The sequence below is a fragment of the Mizuhopecten yessoensis genome, unplaced genomic scaffold, assembly GCF_002113885.1.
Source record: "Mizuhopecten yessoensis strain PY_sf001 unplaced genomic scaffold, ASM211388v2 scaffold716003, whole genome shotgun sequence".
NCBI classification, from domain to species: Eukaryota; Metazoa; Mollusca; class Bivalvia; order Pectinida; family Pectinidae; genus Mizuhopecten; species Mizuhopecten yessoensis.
In genome coordinates this window covers 30452-40978 of record NW_018479899.1, presented here as the reverse complement: position 1 = coordinate 40978, position 10527 = coordinate 30452, and positions in this window count along the sequence as shown.

Genomic DNA, 10527 nt, shown 5'->3' with positions numbered 1-10527 from the left:
CACTTACCTAGGACAGGTGTGCTATCACTATAGGATGGGTGTGGTATCACTATACCTAATAAAGGTATGATATCACTATACCTAGGACAGGTGTGATATCACTTACCTAGGACAGGTGTGCTATCACTATAGGATGGGTGTGGTATCACTATACCTAATAAAGGTATGATATCACTATACATAGGACAGGTGTGATATCACTTTACCTAGGACAGGCGTTATATAACTTTACCTAGGACAGGTGTTATATCACTTTACCTAGGACAGGTGTTATATCACTATACCTAGGACAGGTGTGATTTTACTATACCTAGGACAGGTGTGATATTACTATACCTAGGACAGGCGTGATATTACTATACCTAGGACAGGTGTGATATTACTATACCTAGGACAGGTGTGATATTACTATACCTAGGACAGGTGTGGTAATATCACTATACCTAGTACAGGTGTGATATCACTTTACCTAGGACAGGTGTGATACCACTATACCTAGGACAGGTGTGATATCACTTTACCTAGGACAGGTGTGATATCACTATACCTTTTAGTAGTATAAACAACAAGATGATATAAGTATTACTTAAATTACCTTAACTTGAATTAAAACAAATATTAATCAGGCTGAGCATTGGTCAACATGTACAAATTGGTTGTATGACAATACTGTTTGTTGATTGGTTCCAGCAAAAGGTGGGCCAGTGTGACCACGGAGACTGTTGTTGTGAGTGTGGATATAAATATATTTATCATGAAAATAGATAGAGTAACCCTCTAGTTTCTCACATTTAACTTAAAACTTACATAGTCATAAAGTGATGTATGTGATGATCAAAATAAATTTTGTAAAATATTGATATATATATATACTTTATCTTATCATCCCTAGCAAATCACAATGAACTATCCATGTTTCTGATGTGGATCAGTCCATTTAATATGTTAGGGATGGAAATACTATTGTGTAATATACATGATATATGAATTAATGTAAATGAGCAAACTTTGATGAAGTTGATGAGGAGGATGAGGAGGATATGATGTAATGTTGATACACATGTATAGTAGGTGTACAAGACTGTATATAGACCTGTAAATACAATGGAGATATATTTATTATATAAACACATAATCCTATTTTATTTTGGTAGCTGTGTACAAAAAGTTGTGTACGTGTGTCAAGATTTTTGGTGTATATAATTAGTGTCAGCTGATTGTGTTGTGATATATTGTACTATGAATATACCCCTTATGCTAACTCTTCTTCAATTATGATAAAATGGCCAAACAAAATTAAAGTTGCGTATTTTTTTCTGAAGCTAGAAACATCTTTTTTCTTTTCTTTTTTTTTAAATATCAGAAATCAGGAATATGTATAAATGTGTAAAGTAATACCAATGATTAACAATGAATAGAAAAAACGTTCATTAGGCTTCAATGGAAGTATGCAAAAATAGGCATATTTATCCGACAAGGTCTGATGGAATATGTACGTTTTATTAGCGGTTTTATTAAATTTGAAGAAGATTACTGTAAGAAATTGTAGCGTACCGGTACTTACATTTATTGTTGAATTATTGTAAATAAGATTTTCCGTGGTCAGTATGAACAGGCAGTGAGATATTGATGATAGATGATGTGTACTGAGGACATAAATAGGTCCATGGCCAATCATATTAATACTTTTATTCTGATTTACATAAAGCGATCATATCAAATGATTCAACTTGAGTGAAATTCACTAACATTACCAAAACAAGTCTGAGATAACTCCCAACTCTTCTTCTGACATGATCGGTAAACCTCTAGTGTTAAGACACTCTGCTATATTTTCATTTATGAATAAAAATGGATTTTTTTTTATATCTGAAAAGTCCAATCATCAATCCATCATATCTTTGCAGAAAGACATCTTTGATATTGTTATACAGAGGTATAGGACTCCACGTCTCGGGAGCTATACACAGGGCTCCATTAGCAGCCCCCACCTTTCTGTGGCTAAAAAAGGCGGCCTTTTCACAGACCAAACTTTATTAATTGTTAAAATGCTATTTGTATGACATTGTATGTCTACTGAATTTTATACAAAATGTGAAGACACAGGTAACTCGTATGTTTTTCCTGGACACAACAAGGTTGGGTATAGTGTACATGTATTGTCTCAAACCAGTCTGGAGTTTACTTTCATTGGTCAAAGTCAAATAAATATTTTTCATGACGTCATCTTTAAAAGAAAATGTTTCTATGTGAATCTCTTGGAGGACTAAAATTTGCATTTATGTTTCTTGTAAAGTATTTCCCCTCAAAATACAGGGGAAATGTATCTAAAAAGGAGGGATGGGGAAGTGGGTTATAAGGAAGAAGTAGGATCTTACTGTATATTTTAACCTCTGTATCAGAACTTCAACCCCTGACAAAAAGTGCTAGCCCTAATACTGATTTGGCCACCTAGGATGGCCCAGTCCTGAATTAATCAGGTAAATTAGGTACAGTATAGCTGAATCTACTCTTAACATAGAACCTATTTACTGTATCTTGTAGAAATGAGAATGTTTCCATGTTTAGACTTGAATGCTTGTCAGTTATATAGATTTTTTTTTTAAAGAATTTGTTTATAATGTGCCACAAAACAAGATTTAATTTAGTTTAAAAGTTAATAATTGAAATATAATTGTAGGCAAGATATCATATTATTTTTACCTGTTCTAGCTTTGATTGAAATTTAAGCGTTTGAGATGTGACGGAACATGCTGTATCGACTGTTTCACCCCAAATAATAGTTCAGTACATATGTACCAGGTATTACTAAATAAGATGTTTAGAGTTCGATTATTACTGCCCCTGATAAATAATAAATATGTAAACACGATCTCTACAACCCATCATTCAAGACTCTTTTCATATCGTTTACAGTTGATAACCCCATTGTTCTTTTGCAAATTATTTATTACTGAAAAGTGAAAGACTTATTTGTGTTGACTGATATTTGATTTTTTAATGTGGCTTTTTTATACATATTGTTTTATATACATTCCTATATTTACCCACCGTTACGAACTATTTTACAGAAATAATCAAACTTTTATGAAGTACCATTGTAAGAGTGAACACATATTGTTATTGATCTGCTCCGGTTGTAACTTTCTGTCATTTCACATTCCATTTTATATCAATAGAATTCACATCGGGATGGAACCACAAACAAGTTGCTAGCCATCTATTCAATTCGAGCTATAATTTATTAAAAAACAATACATTTAAGCCCCTGACTGATGTTCCTTTGATGTCTCTTTTCTGACGTATCAGTGTAAAGACATATGTATAATGCAGTTCTCCCTTACCATGGTAACCAACCGTTCTGATCTCCATCACTGTGTAGGCTTTTACTTGAAAATGTTGTCTGTTTCCATGGTAACCTACTGTTCTGATGTATCCATGTGCAGGATTACGGTTGACAATTATCATGGTTACCCACCATTCAGATGTATCGAGGTTGGCTTATGCTTGACTTGCTCTCTATTACCATGGTTACCTGCTGTTTTGACCTCAATGTGTAGGCTCTTTATTACCATGATTACCTGCTGTTTTGACCTCAATGTGTAGGCTTAAACTTGACAGTATTCTCTGTAACCATGGTAATCCCGCTGTTATAACATATCAGTGTGTAGGATTAAGCTTGACAATGTTCTCTATTACCATGGTAACCCACCATACTGATGTATCTGTGTGTAGACGTATGCTTGACAATGTTCTCTATTACCATGGTAACCCACCGTATTGATGTATCTGTGTGTAGATGTATGCTTGACAATGTTCTCTATTACCATGGTAACCAGCTGTTCTGATGTTTCAGTGTGTAGGGTTATGCTTGACAATGTTCTCTATTACCATGGTAACCCACCGTACTGATGTATCTGTGTGTAGATGTATGCTTGACAATGTTCTCTATTACCATGGTAACCAGCTGTTCTGATGTTTCAGTGTGTAGGGTTATGCTTGACAGTGTTCTCTATTACCATGGTAACCAGCTGTTCTGATGTTTCAGTGTGAAGACTTATGCTTGACTATGTTCTCTATTACCAATTTACCATGGTTACTCACTGACATTACTTTTAGACTGACTGACCCCAATACTTATAGGGAGCACTCTCCTATACAAGATACTTATAGGGAGCACTCTCCTACACTAGATACTATGTTTTAGACTGACTGACCCCGATACGGTTATGCTTGACAGTGTTCTCTATTACCACGGTACCCAGCTGTTCTGATGTTTCAGTGTGAAGACTTAGGCTTGACTATGTTCTCTATTACCAATTTACCAAGGGTACTCACTGACATTACTTTTAGACTGCCTGACCCCAATACTTATAGGGAGCACTCTCGTATACAAGATACTTATAGGCAGCACTCTCCTACACTAGATACTATGTTTTAGACTGACTGACCCTGATACTTATAGTGAGCACTCTCCTACACTAGATACTTATAGGGAGCACTCTCCTACACTAGATACTATGTTTTAGACTGACTGACCCCGATACTTATAGGGAGCACTCTCCTACACTAGATACTATGTTTTAGACTGACTGACCCCGATACTTATAGGGAGCACTCTCCTACACTAGATACTATGTTTTAGACTGACTGACCCCGATACTTATAGGGAGCACTCTCCTACACTAGATACTATGTTTTAGACTGACTGACCCCGATACTTATAGGGAGCACTCTCCTACACTAGATACTATGTTTTAGACTGACTGACCCCGATACTTATAGGGAGCACTCTCCTACACTAGATACTATGTTTTAGACTGACTGACCCCGATACTTATAGGGAGCACTCTCCTACACTAGATACTATGTTTTAGACTGACTGACCCCGATACTTATAGGGAGCACTCTCCTACACTAGATACTATGTTTTAGACTGACTGACCCCGATACTTATAGGGAGCACTCTCCTACACTAGATACTATGTTTTAGACTGACTGACCCCGATACTTATAGGGAGCACTCTCCTACACTAGATACTATGTTTTAGACTGACTGACCCCGATACTTATAGGGAGCACTCTCCTACACTAGATACTATGTTTTAGACTGACTGACCCCGATACTTGCAGGGTACTTATAGGGAGCACTCTCCTACACTAGATACTATGTTTTAGACACTAGATACTTATAGGCACTATGTTTTAGACACTAGATACTTATAGGGAGCACTCTCCTACACTAGATACTATGTTTTAGACTGACTGACCCCGATACTTGCAGGGAACTTATAGGGAGCACTCTCCTACACTAGATACTTATAGGGAGCAATCTCCTACACTAGATACTATGTTTTAGACTGACTGCCCCCGATACTTATAGGGAGCACTCTCCTACACTAGATACTTATAGCCTCAGTTATCTTGCCTAACACAAAGGTATGTGTTTTATGCTTTCTGTGCAAGTACAGGTTTATAAGTTTTTTTCCAAATGGAACAATTGGATGTTAAATTTGGGGTTTAAATATATACAGTTGTGTTGTGCCCATTTGTGGTATAGTTTTTTATGTGTCATATATTGCACCTAAACATACTTCAGTATTTTGATAAGTTTAAGATGTTTTCATTTTATTTGATATATAATTATATAAATAAACTTATTGAAACAATCTACAAATCAGAAAAAGATGGCTGATTTTAGTAATGTTATATAGAGGATTCCATTATGGAGAGAGTTTCCTATAGCACCTGTGTAAGGTGAATACCCCAAACTTATATATGTTTGACAAAGAGGAATGTTATTGGTTGTTTATGTAAAACGTTATTGGTTGATTATAGAACTGTTAATTGAAATTAAAATGTGATGTGATCTACATATTTTCTTTGTTATTCTTATTATAATATATGTCATTAGAACCTGGCGTCAAAAGTAACTTACAAATTCCCGCGCTTTTCTGATGTAGTAATATTTGCGTTGCGTGGCGTGAGTAAATAGAAATTTGTTTTCTGTTAAATACGATATATGTATTTCACTTAAACTTTATTATCCCCTGCTTTCACCAAAACGGGGGATATTATTTTGGGTTTGTCCGTCTGTCTGTCTGTCTGTCTGTCATACTTTGTTTCTGTGCAATAACTGCAACAAATCTTAACCGATCTTCTTCAAACTTGGTTATAGGGTTAAATGCCTTAAGGACTTGGCCAAGTTTAATGACCACTTTCAGCGGACTTTATATTATTTGCGGAGTTATGGCCCCTTAAATAACGAAAAACGTCATCGTTTACGTGCAATAACTGCAACAAATATTAACCGATTTTCTTCCAAATTGGTACCAGGGTTAAATGCCATAAGGGCTTGACCAAGTCATTTGGCGGAGTTATGCCCCCTTGATTAACAAAAAAAATCATTATCCGCAGTTTCGGCTTACTAACTCCAGCAAATATTAGCCAAATTTCTTCAAACTTGATAACAATGTTTGTGTTCCTCTGTCTTTCCAGGCATCTGGGCACTCTTTGGTTTTCGTGTGATAACTGCTGTAGATATTGTGCAGATATTCAACCAAATTCGGTATGCACATTTGACTCCTGCTAAGTTTGTCAAGCATGTGATTTGTGCATACTTACCAGAGACATATATACCTCTACAGCTGTACTTACGGATAATTAATGAGGTTAGTAAATTCTGATGGATGAAACAATTAATTTTCACTGTAGTACCTACATGTTCAATAAAAAGCATGTTTCAACCTAACCTCAATAATGTTTACCTAAAATAAATCTTGCAAGCGGGGGATATACATTCCACGAATTTGCCTGTTTACAATTAACAACAATAAATGAAAGAATTAAAACCCTCCTGGTCGGACAAGTGACCCCATACCTTTTCATATCTGATCGGGGAATTGAACCCCGGCCGCCTTGGTGAAAGACAAGTGCGCTAGATATTCATATACATGTAGTAAATCATAAAATGTGTTACCGTTTTGTTGCCGTCATTAATGTTCCTTTGGTATAAGTAATGTCATGTTTACTAAGCCATTGCTGAAATTTAGTAATGACTGTAATACACGTTGTAGGTGAAAAGTAGGATTGTAGGAATGGTAATAGTTGGAGTCCCGGTCTTCTGCCACAGTCAAAAACCAATGGGAATGTCGTGTAGGTGGTAAAGTTCTTATTCCTGATGCAGTTAGAGCCCAAATAATAGTTATGAAATAAGATTGAACAAGATAACGTTACAAATATGACATGTACAAAGCCATATTGGATCTTGACGTTTCGCTGCTAAGAACATACATTTGTACAGATAACATATTTATGCTGGCATGAAAACAAGCTTGACCTCTATTTACATGGTTAGGTTGTTATCTATAGCTGTTGACCAGTGGTTAAATAGTACGCTTAGCTTACACATAATACATGTGTAGGTGTGCCCAGTGGTTCCTCCGAGTTTTAAGTTACGGCAAACGATGTATTTGAGATTGTTTTGCTTAACGACCTTGACTGCGAGCCTTAACTCTGTCAACCAACCTCACTGTTGGTCACGTTCGTCTGTGTGTAATAAATATGATGATGTACTCCACGTGACCATGAAATAGAAGGATGGAGTCTTGATTTGGTTGATCTCATGTGGTGCTGTTCAAAGTAACTTGATCTTGAAAATTGTCTCAAGTCTAACCCAATTCGTCACCTCGTATTATCGACAATATCAGGATTAAATCCTCAGTGGCGCCGTGTAGCATACATGTATGCTTGTATGCTCAAGCATACACATTGAAAACCATGAAGGTTTATGTAGAATTCTAAATCAAAAACTACTTTGTGAAGTACAAAATTTAATAGTATTCATATAAAAAGTCGAGTTTTACTTGTAAATAATCAGACTAAAAGGATTTCCCAAAATACGAGAGATTGCCTCTAGGGCCTAGTAGAATTCTTTTTTTTTCTTCCCCTATACCTCCCCCTCCTCGGACGCTCGACCCCCTGTAAGCATACACCACGGAAAATGATTTGCTTTCCCACTGATCCTTAAGGATCTCTTTACTACTGCCATAACATGTACCTTAGTTTTGAAAGCTCTTTTTTTCCGGTATTACTATACCATTGATAAATCATTTCTGAGAATAATGCCATACATGATACGGCGGGACTTAAACACATTATACTCAACAACAGTGTTCCGGGTGTAAAATAGAGCGGTGCTAGACCCATAGTCGATCCCTGGACTTCAGTTTGTTACACTGTCGCTTTAACCGATTGAGGTACCGTGTACGTGTCCAAGCGGAAGTTAAGGGGAGGTTACTGCATACAGGGTATAGGAAAAAACACAGCGCAGTGGCACAGGGCTCCTTAAGTGGAATAATGATTCGTAGATATCAAAGTCGGTTAAAAAACAAGCAGGAAATAGATTTGAAATGAATCAATAAAATTGAACTTTATTAAACAAAGTCCATGAACGAAGTCCAACAGTTCTAATCTTCCTTTGATATTAAAAAAATCATCAGGAGGAAACAACGCCATTCCAACCGGGACAAACACAGAACAAGCCTTAGTTTCGTATTTATTTGTTTCGTTTTCACTATAATTTCCGATGTGGTTTACACCGATACGGTTCGATCTCGTTCTGCGTAGTATACCATCCAGTACGTGATGTATACAGAGAGAATCTACATACGATATACTTCTATAATTGTTGACTAAACTAACCTCATAACATGCGACGTTAACATAAACAAACTAAATTTGATTGGATCTACAGAATAACAGTTCTATATATATATACAACAATATCAACAACAACAGCAGCAACAACAACAGCAGCAGCAACAACAACAGAACACGTCTACATCTGTCTGTGTCCCCCGCGGAACCAACCCGGGCTGTATTGACGCCATCTAACACCACCATATATACATTATATGATAAAAAAAAGAATCTCCAACTCGTTCATATTTCATCGGAGTAATGAAATCATTGAAATCCTTAAAATTCGGATGTAGTGGACACCCGTTATAGATCCTCTATATCTCTCATTTAGTTTACATGATACGTTGCTCTGTTTGAAGACTACCATATTTGGTGAAACTACCAGTATCTTAGATATGTTTCATTGTTTTACAGGACCTGCTGGTGAATGGGGTACATGTATGTTAATAGTAGTTTTAACTAGGTATACGGCGTTGTTTAACTAGGTGTACGGCGTTGTTTAACTAGGTATATGGCGTTGTTTAACTAGGTGTATGGCGTTGTTTTGTTTAACAAGAAGTATGGCGTTGTTTAACTAGGTGTACGGCGTTGTTTAACTAGGTGTACGGCGTTGTTTAACTAGGTGTATGGCGTTGTTTTGTTTAACAAGGTGTATGGCGTTGTTTAACTAGGTGTATGGCGTTGTTTAACTAGGTGTATGGCGTTGTTTAACTAGGTGTATGGCGTTGTTTAACTAGGTGTATGGCGTTGTTTAACTAGGTGTATGGCGTTGTTTAACTAGGTGTATGGCGTTGTTTAACTAGGTGTATGGCGTTGTTTAACTAGGTGTATGGCGTTGTTTAACTAGGTGTATGGCGTTGTTTAACTAGGTGTATGGCGTTGTTTAACTAGGTGTATGGCGTTGTTTAACTAGGTGTATGGCGTTGTTTAACTAGGTGTATGGCGTTGTTTAACTAGGTGTATGGCGTTGTTTAACTAGGTGTATGGCGTTGTTTAACTAGGTGTATGGCGTTGTTTAACTAGGTGTATGGCGTTGTTTAACTAGGTGTATGGCGTTGTTTAACTAGGTGTATGGCGTTGTTTAACTAGGTGTATGGCGTTGTTTAACTAGGTGTATGGCGTTGTTTAACTAGGTGTATGGCGTTGTTTAACTAGGTGTATGGCGTTGTTTAACTAGGTGTATGGCGTTGTTTAACTAGGTGTATGGCGTTGTTTAACTAGGTGTATGGCGTTGTTTAACTAGGTGTATGGCGTTGTTTAACTAGGTGTATGGCGTTGTTTAACTAGGTGTATGGCGTTGTTTAACTAGGTGTATGGCGTTGTTTAACTAGGTGTATGGCGTTGTTTAACTAGGTGTATGGCGTTGTTTAACTAGGTGTATGGCGTTGTTTAACTAGGTGTATGGCGTTGTTTAACTAGGTGTATGGCGTTGTTTAACTAGGTGTATGGCGTTGTTTAACTAGGTGTATGGCGTTGTTTAACTAGGTGTATGGCGTTGTTTAACTAGGTGTATGGCGTTGTTTAACTAGGTGTATGGCGTTGTTTAACTAGGTGTATGGCGTTGTTTAACTAGGTGTATGGCGTTGTTTAACTAGGTGTATGGCGTTGTTTAACTAGGTGTATGGCGTTGTTTAACTAGGTGTATGGCGTTGTTTAACTAGGTGTATGGCGTTGTTTAACTAGGTGTATGGCGTTGTTTAACTAGGTGTATGGCGTTGTTTAACTAGGTGTATGGCGTTGTTTAACTAGGTGTATGGCGTTGTTTAACTAGGTGTATGGCGTTGTTTAACTAGGTGTATGGCGTTGTTTAACTAGGTGTATGGC